Source organism: Musca autumnalis, unplaced genomic scaffold (assembly GCF_047663935.1).
Source record: "Musca autumnalis isolate F117 unplaced genomic scaffold, ASM4766393v1 scaffold_3, whole genome shotgun sequence".
Classification (NCBI taxonomy): Eukaryota; Metazoa; Arthropoda; class Insecta; order Diptera; family Muscidae; genus Musca; species Musca autumnalis.
Window position 1 is genome coordinate 25,446,829 of NW_027411866.1, and position 19,425 is coordinate 25,466,253.

The 19,425-nt window shown below is 38.0% G+C and overlaps 1 protein-coding gene and 1 long non-coding RNA gene across 12 annotated transcripts in view; both read left to right on the forward strand.

Annotated features, from left to right (window-relative positions):
- The window catches only part of pico (ras-associated and pleckstrin homology domains-containing protein pico), a 132,563-nt gene that overhangs the window by 53,493 nt on the left and 59,645 nt on the right, over nt 1-19,425 (forward strand). The window lies entirely within an intron of this gene.
- LOC141399872 (uncharacterized) lies at nt 2,367-18,327 on the forward strand. The gene is made up of 3 exons (XR_012412011.1): nt 2,367-2,441; nt 2,574-2,690; nt 18,308-18,327. It is a non-coding gene; the product is annotated as an uncharacterized lncRNA (long non-coding RNA).

Sequence of the window (19,425 nt, forward strand, 5' to 3'; positions counted from 1 at the left end):
TGTACGTCAAAAATCACCACAAGTAGCGGGAAAACCACCAACTTGACACCCCTGTGTGTGACTGCAATTAATGTGATTAGTTGACGACGTAATGGTAACGTAACTCGCAGTTTAAAGGAACTGCAATGAAGTAGACATGAATTTGAAGGCAAATGCATTGAATGTGCTTACTGCTGATTAGTTAACTAGGAAAAGGGAACGTTACGACGATTTTAAAGAAAATTTAAGGAATTAAAGATTTTCCCGTACTCTCCATAGTAATTTAATAAGGAGACCAATCGGTAAATTCAGATAATACGATTTTGTTTTCCTTAATGTGGTGTAATGGACTCATTTTAACGAAAAGTTACGATTGATTTTTTTTGGTAATGAATGTGATTAGTCGACAACGTATAGGTAACGCGACGTGCAGTTTAAAGGAAGTAGACATGAATTTGAAGGCAAATGCATTGAATGTGCTTACTGCTGATAAGTTAACTAGGAAAAGGGAACGTTACGACGATTTTAAAGAAAATTTAAGGAATTAAAGATTTCCTGTACTCTCCAATGTAATTTAATAAAGAGACCAATCGGTAAATTCAGATAATACGATAATACTCATTTTAACGAAAAGTTACGATTGATTTTTTTGGTAATGAATGTGATTAGTCGACAACGTATAGGTAACGCGACGTGCAGTTTAAAGGAAGTAGACATGAATTTGAAGGCAAATGCATTGAATGTGCTTACTGCTGATAAATTAACTAGGAAAAGGGAACGTTACGACGATTTTAAAGAAAATTTAAGGAATTAAAGATTTCCTGTACTCTCCAATGTAATTTAATAAAGAGACCAATCGGTAAATTCAGATAATACGATAATACTCATTTTAACGAAAAGTTACGTTTGTTTTTTTTTGCCAATGAATGTGATTAGTCGACAACGTATAGGTAACGCAATGTGCAGTTTAAAGGAAGGATATCTTCTCTGGGAGGAAAAGAACTCTTGAAAGGTTTTTTATGGATAAAAATACCGTTTTTTGAAGGGAAGAAAGCTATCGTTGAAAGGTTTTTATGGCTAAAATAAATCTTTTGAAGGCCTTCTATGGATGAAAGACCTCCATAAAATGTCCTCTACTTATAGAAAAGTTTCTGTGAAAGCCTTCTGTGAATAGAAGATCTCCGTGTAGAACCGACTACACATGCAAGACCTTCCATAGAAGGCCTTCTATGAATAGAAGAATTGGAAAAAACTCCATTAAAGGCCTTCCATGTAAGAAAAACCTCTTTCTATTGATGGGAAACCTCCTTTTAAAGTCTCTCTGATGTTTCTGGCTTTCGGTGAATAAAAAATCTTCCACTGTGCCCCTCAACTTAATTGTGTAAATTTTATTGCGCCATAAATGTTGCTATGCACTTTAAACACAATTCCTCCCACATCCCTCTGCTCCGCGGCTTTCCTATGTAATGATGACAATGCTGATGATGAACAACCAGCGTTCATAAACTTATCAATCTGCCATCATTTGAAATTGTTTTTAATTTTGGTGGTTTCCCTCCCATTCCCCCTGGCTAAGCACTCTATAAAACCTTACAAGAAGCATTGCTTGCTCCCCTCTTTAAAAAAACAGACTCACACACAAAGACCATGTGAAGTACAAATGGAGGAGCTGGAAAATATTGTTGTTCTTGTTGCTGCTGCTTAGAGTTGTTCTTATTACAACAATAAAGTTGTATATTGGGGTTTCTACATCTCTTCCTCTTGCTGAGGAGCAACTACTTTGCTTTGGTTTAGTTTTGTTGTTTTTTTTTTTGTTCTTTTTTCGTAAATATTTTTATTGTCACTCGTTTCCGCTTTTTGTTTCGTCGTAGTCGTTGTCGTCTTTTGAGGAATTTATTTGTTCGCATATTTTTTTGGTCGGTCGGTCTGTCCCCCCCTCCTTGTTATGTTTGTTGCTTTATGTTTTTTACATGAGTTTTTGTCTGTATGTCTTCTGCTCGACATTATATAGGTCTAGTCTGTCGCTATGACTGTCAGTTGGACTGTCATTTAATTTTTGGCTATTATTGTTTGTGTGTTTCTTAACTTTACCTCGACATTTTTTATTGTCGGCGTTTTTTCGTTTTTGCCACAGAAACATCCAGAGAAAGACAAGGTTCTCTGCGTTACGGTATGGGGAGAGAGTCATATGAAGCATTTCTATCCGTTCATCTCATGAATTTTGTTGAGAGAAGCAACACATTTATCTCTGAAGTGTATCTCTATGGGTATTTGTTGCTGTAGTAATATTACATTATAATAATGTTGATATTTTGTAATCTTTTTGTTCTTCTTGTTATTGTTGTAAAATGGAAATATTTCCTCTTACAACTGTCAGTCGCCATTGTCTTTGTTGGGTTGTGTGTTTGTTTGGGAGGAGAGATAGATAGTCTGATTTTGGACCCATTTATTTAAAAGAAAATGTAAATTTGTTGTTTGTGTTTTTGTTGTTGTAATTCGAGGCCCTTCTTTTTTAATCAAGAACAAATTTATTTTATAAAACAAAATGATTCTCTACTCGCCATAAATCAATTTAAGAATTATTTTTTTTTGAGGTGGCGACATGTGATTTACAAATGTAATTTACCATGAAATGCCTATCAATGAGCATGTGATGAAGGTGATTGTTGGAAGCAGGAGGTAGGAGAGAGGGTGCTTTATCACCACCGAAGGTAAAATTGGCCAGTTTTTTTAAGATAAAAAAATTTGGTTTTATTTGAATATTGTTAAGATTTTGTGGTAGGTGGAGGCATAAATTAGAACTTCCATAAAGGTCTGGGGATAGATGACCTCTATAGAAGGTTTCTATGGTCCGTAATAGGTATTTTGTGGATAGATAACCTTTGCGGAAGGTCTTCGATAGATAAAAGATTTATATTGAATGCCTCCTATCAAGATCTTCTCAATTGAAGGTCTTCTATGGGTGGAATACGTCCATAAAAAGCCTTCTGTACATACCTACATGACCTTCTGTGAAGGCCTCCTATTTTTGGAGGACCTTTATAAAAGGTCTTCTACGATAGAATAACTTCTCTGAATACTTTCTATGAATAGATGATGAATGTCTTCTATGGACAGAAACTCTCCTGTAGAAGACTTCTCTGGATAGTAGATCCTCATAGAAAGCCTATAGAAGACCATCTACATTAAGAATGCCTCTTTTGAAGGCCTTCTATGGATGGTAAACCTCCGTTGAAGGCTTTCTATGAACATCAGACCCCTTTTGAAGGCCTTCAATGAACAGAATATTTCCATAAAATACTTTCAATGCTTACAAAATACCCTGTGGGAAGTCTCCAATAAGTGGAAAACCTTCATAGAATGTCTTCAATGGATAAAAGGCCTCCATAAAAGACCTTCTGTGGATAGAAAACCTTCTGTGAAGGCCTTCTATGGATAGACTATCTCCATAGACGGCCTTCTACGGATGGTAGATAAAAGACCTCCATAGACGGCCTTCTACGGATGGTAGATAAAAGACATCCATAGACGGCCTTCTACGAATAGAAGAAGACTTTCTGTGGTTAGAAAACCTCCGTAGAAGGCCTTACATGGATGAAAGACCTCCATAAACGATCTTATATGGATGCAGGACTTCCAGAGAACCCTTCTGTGCATAAAATACTTCCATAAAAACTTCTCTGTAGATAGAAAACCTTCTTTGAAAGCCTATGGATGAAGATTTTCGTAAAAGGTCTCATGTTGATGGAAGACCTTCATAGAAGGTCTTCTATAATTGTAGGACCTCCATAGAAGCTCTTCTATAATTGGAGGACCTCCATAGAACGTATTCTATTATTAGAGGACCCCCATAGAACCTCTTCTTTGGATGAAAAACTTCCATAGAATGTCTTCACTGGATGGAAGACCTCCAAAAATATATTTTATGCATAGAAAACTTTCTGGGAAAGGATGGTTGAATACCTCCTTTGGACAAAAGATTTCCACAGAAAGCCTTCTTTGTATCTTCTTCTTTATTTGCACATCCGATGTTCGGATATATGCGATTATACAATATTTTTACAATTTTAAGTGATAAAGTGAATATTTTAGAACATTTCATATTAATTGAAGATCTCTATTTCTCGCAGCATTTAGAAGGCTTCTTTCGTCTTGGAGTCCGGTCCAGGTTTGGATATTTTTCAGCCAGTAGAGTTCTTTTCTGCCCCTGGTTCGTCTTCCTTCAATCACTCCTTTGATAATGTTTTGCAGTATTTTGTATTTGTTATTTCTCATGATGTGTCCCAGATATGACACTTTTCGGCTTTTGATAGTTCTTATTAGCTCCCTATTCGCATTCATTTTCCTAAGAACTTCGTTATTATTCATTCGGTCTGTCCACCGTATTTTTAGAACTTTTCGGTATATCCATATCTCAAAGGATTCGAGTCTTTTCATGTCGCTTGTTTTTAGCGTCCAAGTTTCTGCGCCATATAAAAGAACAGACCACACGTAACATTTTATACATCTGTGTTTTGTTTGGATACCAATGTCGTGACTCGTTAGTACTTTGTAGTATTTATAGAAGGCGTCTCTAGCCATCTCTATACGGCACTTTATTTCATTGGATATATTCCATTTGTCGTTTATATTGATTCCCAGATATTTAAAGGTATTGACTTTTTCAATTTCGGAGTCGTTAATCTTTAATTTGAAATTGCTAGGTAAGTTATTTCGACTTATTACCATGTATTTAGTCTTCCTAGTGTTGATTTTAAGTCCATACGTTTCACTTACATGTGTAAGTTTGTCGATTAATTTCTGAAGTCCAGATATGCTACCAGCTAATAGTGTTGTATCGTCTGCATATCGTATGTTATTAATAAGTGTTCCGTATATGCTTATGCCAATTTTCTCCGATTCGATGGCTTCCATAAATATCATCTGGGAATATATATTAAATAGTAGCGGAGAGAGTATGCAACCTTGTCGGACGCCCTTTGAAATTGAAAATTCCTCAGTCAATTCCCCATCAATGTCAACATATGCCGTTTGATTCCAGTATAGGTTTTTTATACATCGTATTTCTTTATCATCTATTCCAATCGTTGTGAGGATGTGCATTAGCTTATCATGAAGGACGGTATCAAAGGCTTTTTCATAGTCAATGAAACACATATATACATCTTTATGTACATCTCGGCACTTCTGTATTAATATTTGAATGCTTAGTAGAGCTTCCCTAGTTCCCATTCCTTCCTTAAAACCGAACTGAGTGGCTCCCATTGACAGTTCACACTTAGAGTATATACGTCTATGTATTACGCGCAGGAATATTTTTAATGCATGACTCATAATGCTTATAAGCCTAAATTCTTCGCATCTTTTGGCGTTGTTCTTTTTTGGTATAGTAATGAACCTTGATTTAAGCCAGTCTAACGGGTATTTTCCGGTATCATATACGTGATTAAAGAGTTTTACGAGTAGGCTTATATTATCTCCATCTATCAATTTCAGTACCTCTGAGGGAATTTCGTCAGGGCCTGATGCTTTATTCTCCTTAAGAGCGTTGAGTGCGTATTCTACCTCGTTCTTAGTTATCTGTGTCCCAGTCAGATTGATTTGTATTTCTTCTTTGTATAGAAGACCTCTTTTGAAGGCATTTCGTGGATGTAGAACCTCAATAGAAGGCATTACATGGATGGAGAACCCTCATAAAAAACGTTCTGTGGAAGCCTTCTATGGCCTTCTGTGGATAGAAGACCTACTATGGATAAAATACTTCCATAGAAGACAAATTATGGATAGAAGACCTTTTTTGAAGGCCTTCTGTGGAGATAAAACCCAATTACGGGGATGTAAAACATCCATAGAAGGCCATATATGGATGAAAAACCTCCTATGAATAAAATACTTCCACAGGAGGCTTTCTATGAATAGAAGACCTCTTATGAAATCCTTCTGGGGGTGTAAAACCTCCATGGAAGGCCACAAATGGATGAACGGCTTCCATAATGGACCTTCTATTGATGGGAAACCTTTGTAAAAGACTTATATTGATAGGCCTCATACGGATGAATGGACTTTATAGAAGACCTATGGATAAAATACTTCCAAAGAGGCCTTCTATGGATAAAATTTCTCTTTTCAAACCCTCCACAGAAGACCTTCTATGGATGGGAAACGTCCTTTGAAAGTCTTCCGTGGATAGAAGATCTTTAAAGAAAGCCATTCAATGTGGGAAGTACCTTCATAGAACCCCTGGGGATAAAATACTTCATATAATACCTTCTATGGATAGAATATCCCTTTTGTAAACCTTCTCTGGGTGTAAACACTCCGTAGAAAGCCTTCTATGGATGGAAAACCTCTTGTGTAAAAGCCTCTGATGGATAGAAGATCGTCAAAGAAGGCCTTCTATGGATGAAAGATCTTCATAGAAGACCTCTGTGTAAAATGCTTCCATAGAAGTCCTTCTATAGATAGGGTATTTAGTCTGAAGGCCTGTTTTGGACGGAAAATCTCCAAAGAAGACCATTTTATAGACCCCGCGAAAGCCTCTTATAGATAGAAGATCTTTTAAGAAGGCTTTATATGGATGAAATACCTTCATTAAAGACCTATGGATGAAATGCTTCCATAGAAGGCCTTATATTTTTGCACGTTTTCTTTATAAAAAAGAACCTCTTTTGATGTATTCTTTCCATAGAAGACCCTCTTGGAAGGTCTTGGTTCCACATAAAACATTCTTTGGAGATCAATATTGTGTACAGATGATCTTCTTTGGAAGTTTTCTTTCCTCAGAAGACCTTATGGAAGTTTTCTTTCAACAAAAGAGCTTCTTTTGAGGTCATCTTTTCATAAAAGACCCTCTTGGAAAATCCTTGTTCCGCATAAATCCTTAGGAGGCCAACAGCGAGTGAAGGACCAAGAAAAAAAGGTCCTCTGCGGAAAGATGATCTTCTTTGAAAGTTTTCTTTCCACAGAACACCTTTATGGAGGCATTCCTACAACAGAACAACTTCTTTTGAGGTCTTCTTTCCATAGAAGACCCTCTGGTAGGGTTTTTGTTCCACATAAAACCTTCTTTGAAGACCAAGATTGAGATAAGACCAACAAAATGGTCTTCTGTGGAAGGATTAATTTGTATGAAAGTTTTCTCTCCACTAAAGTCATTTATGGAGGGTTTCTTTCAATAGGGAAGTTTCTTTTGAGGTTTCTTTGGAGGGTTTCTTTCAATAGAGAAGTTTCTTTTGAGGTCTTCTTTCCATAGAAGACCCTCTGGGAGGTGTTTGTTCCACACAAAATCTTCTTTAGACGCCAAAATTGAGAGAAAACCAACAAAGAAGGTCTTCTGTGGAAAGATGATGTTCTTTGGAAGTTTTCTTTCTACAGAAGTTCTTGTTGCAGGTCTTCTTTAATTAGAAGAGCTTCTTTGAGGTCTTCTTCAATCAGAAGAGCTTCCTTGAGGCCTTCTTTCCATAGAAAACCCTCTGGAAGGTCTTTGTTCCACAGAAAGCCTTCTTTGGAGAGCAATATTGAGAGAATACCTTCAAAAAAGGTATTCTGGGCAAAGGGGGCCTTCATTGGAAGATTTCGTTCCACAAAATACCTTTATGGAGGATTTATTTCAGGTAAAGAGTTTTTTTTAGGTTTTCCTTCTATTGAAAGATCTTTGTTCCACATAAAACCTTTTTTGGAGGTCAAACTAGAGTGTTCCATAAAAAAAATACCCTATGTATCGTAAAAAATTCTAAATTATTTCAATTTGAAGGTTTCGGATTTGCTTTTATGTTGGTAAACATTTTTTGGAACTCAACTCATAGAAAAATCAGTGAATATTTGTGTAATAACGGTTTTTAATCATAGATTAGTGAAGACGTATCGTAGCGAGTCAAAGTGTAACGTATTGCAGAAATATGCTCGGAATATTGAGCAATTCTTTTTCGGCAATTATTTTGAGCAATCAAATAGCATTAAAATTTAGTGAGAGAAACCTTGTTTTCATGCTTATTAAAGGTAGATTAGTGTACACGTATCGTATAGTATCGTAATGTAACATTTGTTGCCTTAACAGTTTCAGAAATTCATTTTTCACAAAATTTTTTCGGAAACCATAACAATAGAAGTAATTAGGGAATACTACTGTATTTTTTAGTGTACACGTAACGTATAATGTCGTAACGCAACGTCTTGCAGTTGTTTGAAACTTCGAAAGTTTTCTCGTCGATAATAGTTTTCCTTAGAAATAAGCTGAGAGTCTTTTTTCTTACTTTCTACAATAGAATTAGTGTACCTGTATCGTAATGTATGGTTTCGTAATAGAAGACTTATTTTGGTGGCCTTCTAAAGGCTGAAAGCCTACACATAAAGGTCTTCTATGAATAGGAGATCTCCTTTGAAGGCATAGGAGGGATTTTAGGCCTTTAATAGAAGATCTATATCTTCAAGACCTAATATATACCCAACAATAGACTTGCGTGATATTGGTTTTTGCTATCTTCCCAGTTGCTTATTGTAGCTTCCCTCGTTTATAGTCAGGCGTAAATTGATGTAACTTGAATGTATGAGTATGTTGCAAACATACTTGAGCGTGCGTTTCTGTTGTTGCTGTTGTCTTTCAAGTATCATAATTTTTTTAATTAGTTTTAATTACAAAGAAATTGTGTTGGTGCAAAAGCATACAATTTAATATGGTCACATATATAAGGCAACACACACACGCATATACACGTAGACTCCCTTTGGGGCGGCGAGAGCTTGAGCAAACATAGACATAGCACTTTATGGTGCTGGGTTACAAGTAAAGTAGTCTGTCCCCCCTCCGCCACAAAAAAAAAAGAAAAACTCCCAGCAAGTAGCCTTTCAAAACAGTAGCCAAGTCACATGGCCTGACAAGTTATTAAGTTGCGACAAAGTCATATTAAACCTGCTTAGATGTGTGAAACATTATGTCATTTGAGTTAAGGAGGGGAGAAAAGACGAAGGCAGTAGAGGGGATCTGGCTGCTAGACATATTAAAGCATATGCCTGCCAACGCTATCCTTCTTAACTATTTTTCGCAGGTTCTCCCCACCATAAATGTGGCACACACAGAAATTGGCCCCTGTGGCATGTCTAGCCCATTTAACGGCACTCAAAATGTTGCACAAAGTGGCTTTAGTTCCCAGTGGGGAGAAATGAACCCCAACTAAGGCAGTTTTTGGTTGCCAAAAACAGGATGTAAATGGCACGGAAGTTGTTGAGGGGGATTTGTTTGGAGGAAAGAGAAATAACAACGTGGTCGTCTTAATTAAATTAAAAATAAATCAAATGCCACACAATTGATATTAAAGTAGGAAAATACAGAAAATGGAAGGAAATAAACTTTAATATTGTAATCAAGTTTTTAATTCCATCACCCATCGCATCGACTGCATGCCGTTATTTGCACATGCCCTCAACCAAATTTGTCCTCAATATTTTTCCAATTTTTCGTTAATGGGGTCAGGCAAACATGACTTTTCCCAAACTAACTTTCAACCTCCACCACCCTTTCTTTCATTCGTTACTTATCTCACAAAGCATATTTTCCAATTTTCCCATGTTTCTCCTCCGTTCCTCCCTCCCTTTCCTTTTGATCATTTGTCTATCGGCATTGTTCTTTGTTTGTACGTTTAATTTGTCAGTTTATTATTTACATTTCAATTCACAATAGTTTCGTTTCGTTTCAGTTTTTGTTTTTTTTTTCTTCTTCTTCATTTCCGACTAGGGTTATTATTCATTTCAGCTGACCTTTTTCCCTCGCTTGCTCGCTCGTTTGCTCAACATTTTATTCTTCTTATTCAAATATTTTCCTTTTCAATTCCCTTTCATTATTTTACGGGCACACACAGTTTTCTTTGTTTCGCATTGGAAAATTGAAATTTGATGTTCTACTTTTCTTCGATTTGGTTTATTTTTCAGTTTTTTTGTTGCTATTTCAACTGTGAAGCTATTGTTGCAATAAATTAATGTGGCATGTAAGGGGAATATGGACATGATTTTTATTTAAAAATTTCTTTAAAAGACCCAAAAACTTGGCTATGAAAAGATAACTTTGAAGAAATCTCAACTTTTCAATGGCATATATTACATTTCAAGACAATATATTACGTTACGTGTACACTAATCTACTTGTAAAGTTTAAAAAAACGCACTCAGCCTTATTCTGAATGTAAATATTACGGTACGTGTACACTAATCTACTTCTAAGGTTTAAAAAACCATGCTCAGTCTTATTCTGAATGTAAATATTACGTTACGTGTACACTAATCTACTTGTGAAGTTTGAAAAAAAAACATACTCAGCCTTTTTCTGAATGTAAATTCACTTCTGCTTTGTGTTGAAACGGCAAAGGGACAAAACTCACGGGAAGCTTACATTCAGAGTAAGGCTGTTTAGGGGGTTATTCTGATAGTAAATTCCACGTGAGTTTTGTATCTCTGCTATTTTAACATAAACGAGAGCGGGAGAAAAATCACGGGAATTTATTTTAGCAATAAACTCCTTACTACGATTATTTATAATGATTCTATGAATTATTTCTAAGGAAAATTATCGAAGTTTTAAAGAACTAACTTCAAAACGTTACAATGCAACACTGTACGGTACGTACACACTAATCTCATTGAAAATAGTTAAAAAATAACTTATTTTACGATTACTGCCTTAGAAAAATGCTTAGCGAATTATTAAGGAAGTTGTCTGGCACAAAACGTTACATTACTACGCTATACGTTACGTGTATACTAAACTGGAAATGGATAATATTACGCCATACTGTACGATACGTGAAAACTAATCTGTTGGTAAAATTTTAGAAAAAAGCATATTACGCTGGGTTTCTCCAAAGAATTATGTGACTAATTCGAATGCTATTGATTCCTCAAAATGATTGACGAAAATAGAAATTCTCTAAGTTCCGAGAACATGACTGCAGCATATTTGCAGAACGGCTCTATACGATACGTCTTCACTAAACTGATATTTCACTAAACTTGTCCTTTATCCAAATAAGGCTTTCAAAGAAAGTATTTTATCCAAATAAAGCCTTCTACAGAGATTTTCCATCCATAAAAGTCTTCAGAAGTGGTCTTTATCCCCAGAAGACCTATGAAGTTCTTCTATCCATATAAAGCCTTCAAATGTGAGCTTCTATGCAAATAAGCTCTACTATAGAGGTTTTTTCAGCCATAGAAACCTTCAAAGGACGTCTTCTATTTAGAAGGTCTTCAAAAGATGTTTCTATCACAGGAAAACTTCTATGGAGGTTTATCATCCATAGAAAGCGCTCGATGTACGTCTTATAGCTACAGAAGATCTTCGACGGAGGTTTTCTATCCAGAGAAGGCCTTCAAATGGATGTCTTTTATCGACAGAAGGCTTTCTATGGAAGTTTTCCATTATACAATTCTTTCTATGGACCTTTTTCATGCATAGATGGCGCTTAAAGTAGGTCTTCTGTCTACAGAATATCTTTTGGAGGTTTTCATGCAGAGACACGCTTTCAGGGACAGATTTTCTATGCGGAGACGCTTTCGGGACAGATTTTCTATACGGAGGCGCTTTCAGAGACAAGTATTCGATACAGAGATGCATTCAGGAACTAGTTTTCGATACATAGACGCTTTTAGGAACACGTTTTCGATACAGAGATGCTTCAGGGATAAGTTTTCGTTACAGAGACGCATTCTGGGCCAATTTTCGATACATAGATGCTCTCAGGGAGAAAATTTCGATACAGAGACACATTCGGGGACAAGTTTTCGACACAGAGATGCTTTCGGAGACAAGTATTTGATACAGAGACGCTTTCGGGGACAAGTTTTCAATACAGAGGTGCTTTCGGGGATAAGTTGTCGATACAGAGATGCTTTCAGGAAAAGTTTTCAACGCAGAGACGCTTTCAGAGACAAATTTTCGATACACAGACGTTTTGGTGACACATTTTCTATACAGAGACGCTTTCGGGGACAAGTTTTTGATATAGAGGTGCTTTCGGGGATAGGTTTTCGATACAGAGACTCCTTCAGGGACAAGTTTTCGATACAGAGACGCTTTCGGATACAAATTCTCGATGTTTTCGATTTAGAGATGCACTCAGGGGCATTTTGTTGAAAAATGTTTTCAGGGACAACTTTCCAATACAGACCGCCTTCAGAGCCAAGTTCTCGATACAGGGACAATTTCGGGGACAAGTTTTCGATACAGAGATGCTTTCGGGGACAAATTTGTCGATACAGAGACGTTTTCGGAGACAAGTTTCAATGCAGAGACGCTTTCAGAGACAAGTTTTCGACACAGAGACGTTTTGGGGACAAATTTTCGATACAGTGACTCCTTCAGGGACAAGTTTTCGATACAATGACGCTTTCGGATATAAATTCACGATGTATTCGATTCAGAGATGCTCTCAGTGGAATTTTTTTGAAAAAAAATTTTCAGGGACAATTGCAGAACTGCTTTCAGGAACTAGTTTTCGAAACAGATACTATTTTGGGGACAGGTTTTCGATACAGAGATGCTTTCAGAGACAAGACTTCGATACAGAGGCACCTTCAGGGACAAGTTTTCCTTCCATACAGAGACAATTTCGGGGACAAGTTTTCGATAACGATTATCGATACAAAGACGGTTTCAGGGACAACATTTCGATACAGCGACCCCAGGGCAAGTTTTCGATGCAGAGATGCTTTCGGGGACAACTTTTCTATACAGAGATGCTTTCAGGCTTGTTTTTAAAACGGAGTTACTTTCAGGGACAATTTGTCGATACAAAGTTGCTTTCGGGGACATCTTTTCAATACAAAAACGCTTTCAGGGTAGATTTTCGATGCAGAGGTGGTTTAGGGCGCAGGTTTTAGGTACAGCTACACCTTCAGGGACAAGTGTTCGATACATAGATGAATTTGGGGACATGTTTTCAATGCAGAGACGCTTTTAGGGACAATTATTCGATACAGAGATGCTTTCGGGACATGTTTTTGATACAAGATGCTTTCGGGGACAAGTTTTCCTATACAGACACTTTCAGGAACAAGTTTCCAATTCAGAGACGCCTTCAGGGCAAAGTTTGCGATGCAGAGACGAATTCAGGGACAAGTTGTCGACATAGTAGAGATGCTTTTGGGGACAAGTTGTCGCTACAGAGATGCTTTCAGGAACAAATTTTCGACACAGATGCTTTCGGGACAAGTTTTTGATACACAGATGCTTTCGGGGACAATTTTTCTATACAGAGACACTTTCGGGGACAAATTTCCAATACAGAGACGCCTTCAGGGCAAAGTTTTCGATACAGCGACGCATTCAGGGACAAGTTGTCGACATAGAGATGCATTCGGGGACAAGTTGTCGCTACAGAGATGTTTTCGGGATAAATTTTTGATACACAGATGCTTTCGGGGACAATTTTTCTATACAGAGACACTTTCAGGGACAAATTTCAAATACAGAGACGCCTTCAAGGCAAAGTTTTCGATACAGCGACGCATTCAGGGACAAGTTGTCGACATAGAGATGCTTTCGGGGACATGTTGTCGCTACAGCGATGCTTTCAGGAACAAATTTTCGATAAAGAGATACTTTCGGGACAAATTTTTGATACACAGATGCTTTCGGGGACAATTTTTCTATACAGAGACACTTTCAGGGACAAATTTCCAATACAGAGACGCCTGCAAGGCAAAGTTTTCGATACAGCGACGAATTCAGGGACAAGTTGTCGACATAGTAGAGATGCTTTCGGGGACAAGTTGTCGCTACAGAGATGCTTTCAGGAACAAATTTTCGATACAGAGATGCTTTGGGGACAAGTTTTTGATACACATATGCTTTCGGGGACAATTTTCCTATACAGAGACACTTTCAGGGACAAATTTCCAATACAGAGACGCATTCGGGGCAAAGTTTTCGATACAGCGACGCATTCAGGGACAAGTTGTCGACATAGAGATGCTTTCGGGGACAAGTTGTCGCTACAGAGATGCTTTCAGGAACAAATTTTCGACACAGAGATGCTTTCGGGACAAGTTTTTGATACACAGATGCTTTCGGGGACAATTTTCCTATATAGAGACACTTTCAGGGACAAATTTCCAATACAGAGACGCCTTCAAGGCAAAGTTGTCGATACAGCGACGCATTCATGGGCAAGTTGTCGACATAGAGATGCTTTCGGGGACAAGTTGTCGCTACAGAGATGCTTTCAGGAACACATTTTCGACACAGAGATGCTTTCGGGACAAGTTTATGATACACAGATGCTTTCGGGGACAATTTTTTTTATACAGAGACACTTTCAGGGACAAATTTCCAATACAGAGACCTTCAAGGCAAAGTTTTCGATACAGCGACGCATTCGGGGACAAGTTGTCGACATAGTGATGCTTTTGGGGACAAGTTTTCGCTACAGAGATGCTTTCAGGAACACATTTTTGACACAGATGCTTTCGGGACAAGTTTTTGATACACAGATGCTTTCGGGGACAATTTTTCTATACAGAGACACTTTCAGGGACAAATTTCCAATACTGAGACGCCTGCCTGGCAAAGTTTTCGATACAGCGACGCATTCAGGGACAAGTTGTCGGCAAAGAGATGCTTTCGGGGACAAGTTGTCGCTACAGAGATGCTTTCAGGAACAAATTTTCGACACAGAGATGCTTTCGAGACAACTTTTTGATACACAGATGCTTTAGGGGACAGGTTTTCGTTACAGAGACTCCTTCAGGGACAAGTTTTCGATACAGAGATGCACTCAGGGGCATTTTGTTGAAAATTTTTTTCAGGGAGAAGTTTTCGATGCAGAGCATCTTTCAGGGACTAGTTTTCGAAACAGTTTCGGTTTTGGGGATAAGTTTTCGATACATAGATCTGTTCGGGGACAACTTTTCTATACAGAGATGCTTTCAGGGACACGATTTCGATACAGAGACACCTTCAGGGACAAGTTTTCCATACAGAGACAATTGCGGGGACAAGTTTTCGATAAAGATTTTCGATACAAAGTCGGTTTCGGGGACAACATTTCGATACAGCGACGCTTTCAGGGCAAGTTTTCGATGCAGAGATGCTTTCGGGGACAACTTTTCTATACAGAGATGCTTTCAGGCTAGTTTTCAATACGGAGTTACTTTCAGGGACAATTTGTCCATACAAAGATGCTTTCGAGGGCAACTTTTCAATATAAAGACGCTTTCAGGGTAGGTTTTCGATAGAGAGGTGCTTTCGGGCGCAGGTTTTAGATACAGATACACCTTCAGGGACAAGTTTTCGATACAGAGATGCTTTCGGAGACAAGTTTCAATGCAGAGACGCTTTCAGGGCAAGCGTTTGATACAGAGATCAGAACAGAGACAAGTTTTCGATACAAAGATGCTATCGGGACAAGTTTTTGATAAACAGATGCCCTCGGGGACAATTTTTCTATACAGAGACGCTTTCAGGGACGAATTTTTAATACAGAGACGCCGTTAGGGCCAAGTTTTCGATACAGAGATTTTTTCGGGGACAAGTTGTCGCTACAGAGATTCTTTCAGGAATAACTTTTTTTCCATAGAGATGGTTTCAGGGATAAGTTTTCGATGCAGAAGAGCTTTGAGGGACAAATTTTCGATACAGAGACGCTTTCGGAGACAAGTTTTCGATAAGGTGTCGCTTTCAGGGACAATTTAGGGGACAAGTTTTCGATACAGCGACGCTTTCGGAGACAAATTTTCGATACAGAGATGCTTTCGGGGACAGAGAGGCCTTAAAGGACACGTTTTTGAAACAAAGATGCGTTAGGCGACAGGTTTTCGTTACAGGGAAAAGTTTTCGATACAGAGGCGCTCTCAGGGACAATTAGTTGAAAAAATGTTTTCAGGGACAAGTTTTCGATGCAGTGCAGCTTTCAGGGACTAGTTTTCGAAACAGATACGGTTTTGGGGATAAGTTTTCGTTACATAGATCTGTTCGGGGATAACTTTTCTATACAGAGATGCTTTCAGGAAAAAGATTTCGATACAGAGACACCTTCAGGGACAAGTTTTCCATTCAGAGACAATTTCGGGGACAAGTTTTCGACAACGATTTTCGATACAAAGACGGTTTCGGGGACAAGATTTCGATACAGCGACGCTTTCAGGGCAAGTTTTCGATGCAGAGGTGCTTTTGGGGACAACTTTTTTATACAGAGGATGCTTTCAGGCTAGTTTTCAACACGGAGTTACTTTCAGGGACAATTTGTCGATACAAAGATGCTTTCGAGGGCAATTTTTTAATACAAAGACGCTTTTAGGATAGGTTTTCGATACAGAGGTGCTTTCGGGAGCAGGTTTTAGATGCAGATACATCTTCAGGGACAAGTTTTCGATGCAGAGATGCTTTCGGAGACAAGTTTCAATGCAGAGACAGATACAGAGATGATTTTGGTGACATGTTTTCAATGCAGAGATGCTTTCAGTGACAAGTTGTCGCTACAGAGATGCTTTCAGGACAAGTTTTTGATACACATATCCTTTCAGGGACAATTTTCCTATACAGAGACACTTTCAGGGACAAATTTCCAATACAGAGACGCCTTCAAGGCAAAGTTTTCGATACAGCGACGCATTCGTCGACATAGAGATGCTTTCGGGGACAAGTTGTCGCTACAGAGATGCTTTCAGGAACAAATTTTCGATACAGAGATGCTTCCGGGACAAATTTTTGTGATACACATATGCTTTCGGGGACAATTTTTCTATACAGAGACACTTTCAGGGACAAATTTCCAATACAGGGACGCCTGCAAGGCAAAGTTTTCGATACAGCGACGCATTCAGGGACAAGTTGTCGACATAGAGATGCTTTCGAGGACAATTTGTCGCTACAGAGATGCTTTCAGGAACAAATTTTCGATAAAGAGATACTTTCGGGACAAATTTTTGATACACAGATGCTTTCGGGGACAATTTTTCTATACAGAGACACTTTCAGGGACAAATTTCCAATACAGAGACGCCTTCAAGGCGAAGTTTTCGATACAGCGACTCATTCAGGGACAAGTTGTCGACATAGAGATGCTTTCGGGGACAAGTTGTCGCTACAGAGATGCTTTCAGGAACAAATTTTCGATAAAGAGATACTTTCAGGACAAATTTTTGATACACAGATGCTTTCGGGGACAATTATCCTATATAGAGACACTTTCAGGGACAAATTTCCAATACAGAGAAGCCTTCAAGACAAAGTTTTCGATACAGAGACGCATTCAGGGACAAGTTGTCGACATGCAGATGCTTTCGGGGACAAGTTGTCGCTACGGAGATGCTTTCAGGAACAAAATTTTCGATACAGAGATGTTTTCGGAACAAATTTTTGATACGCAGATGCTTTCGGGGACAATTTTTCTATACAGAGACGCCTTCAGGCTAAAGTTTTGCAGAGACGCATTCAGGGACACGTTGTCGACATAGAGATGCTTTCGCGGACAAGCTGTCGATACAGAGATGCTTTCAGGGACAACTTTTTTGCACAGAGATGTTTTCAGGGATAAGTTTTCGATGTAGAGGAGCTTTGAGGGGTACATTTTCGATGCAGAGGCGATTTCGGGGATACATTTTCTATACAGAGACGCATTCAGTGACATTTTTTTTTGTTACAGATAAGCTTTCCGGGACAGGTTTTCGATACCGAGACGCTTTCGGTTACAGGTTTTCGATGCAGAGACGTTTACAGATACAAGTTTTCGATACCGAGATGATTTCAGGGACAAGTTTTTGATACAGAGACGATTTCAGGGACAAGATTTCAATACAAAGACATCTTGAGGAACAAGCTTTTGATACAGAGACGCTTTCGGGGACAGGTTTTGGATACAGGGTCGCTTTCAGGGACAAGTTATCGATACAGAGTTGTTTTCAGGGACAAACATTCGATACAGTGATGCTTTCAGGGATAATTTTTCATACAGAAATGCTTTCGTGGACAAGTTTTCGATACAGAGACAAGTTTTCGGAGGACAAGTTTTCGCTACACGTAGGTGATTTATGGAATATGAGGTACGGATAAGTTTTAAGGGAAAATTTGCTTGTTTTAGCCGGGTACTTTGATACGAAAGTTTTGCATGTTCTGCTGTCCACCATCAATTACGTTTGATGAAAACTTTAATGTAAATATTTTTCTCGAGAAATTAATGACAAGAAGATCTGTATTTTTCAGCATTCCCTAATTAGGAAGTAAACAAAAGTGGATATGTTTATTTATTTAAAAAATTCATTCATTCGAATAATTCCAAGAATTTCGGTGTTTATTTACCTTACTTCGGTCTGTTCTGTTCTGTTTTTTTCTTCTTTTTTTGGCAAGATAAAGAAAGATAACAGCAACAATTCATCATTTAGGAATCAATCTTGTTTTTCTGCAAAGAAATGCAATGAACTTTTAACGGATTGTTTATACGCAACAGCAACAATAAAATCGGTAGGTTTTTATTAAATTTTTTTTTTCTTTGCAAAATTTTGTTTTGATTTCCTGTTTAATGCATCCGACCAGCCAGCCAGCTAACCAGCGAGCCAGTCAGTCATTCAGCCAACACATGACTCGACTCTTATTTGTTTACTTTGATTCTTGCATCTTTTGTTTTGTTGTTGTGTGGAGGTGGGTGTTATGGCAAAGAAGCAGTTCTTTTTTTTTTTCAAAGTAATGGCCACAATTTTATGCATTTCCTTTCCGTCACCATCAGAGAACTGGGTTTTGTTGTTGTAAGAAACAAAAAAAAATCCAACAACTACGTACGTCTGGCAAAAGCAACGTCAGTCTTTGTTTTTGTCATTATTTCAGTTTCATTCGAATTTGTGTTTTGTTTTTTTTTTTTTCTTCTGCAAGCCTTTCCATACTCACTCTATGGTTATTTTTACTTGTGTGTAGGTATTTGTGGACATGTGTGTTGTGGTGTTGGCGGCGATTGCATAAATTTTCCCTTTAAAAGTTTACGCCATTTCCAGCCAACATCCAGCCAGCCGGCCAGCATGTATTCTGCTACTCTTTTTTCCATCCATATGAAGAAATGAAAAATTCCCATTAAATTGCTGGATCACGTACTTTAAATATTTGCCCAATAAGCAATTTTTTCCATTTTGTTATTGTTGTTGTTGCTGTTTCGTTCCTCTTCATTTCATGCCATATCTCTATACAATGTATATTATGCGGGTTAAATACACACAGACACATACCACTATGCGATTTGGAAGATTTTGAACGAAAAAAAAAAGAGGTTAATATGATAATGGGAATCGTTTAGAAGAAAAACAGATGTTGTTGTAATCGGAGAGATGTCTTTAAATTATGGAAAACGTACTGAGTTGCTTCGAAGGGGTTCAAATTGAATGCGTGCAGGGGATGAAAATTACGGCGATTCGAGAGAAGACCTCCTTTGAAAAAAGTTGAGACCCATGGGTCTCAGAATTTTTTCTATAGAAAAAAGT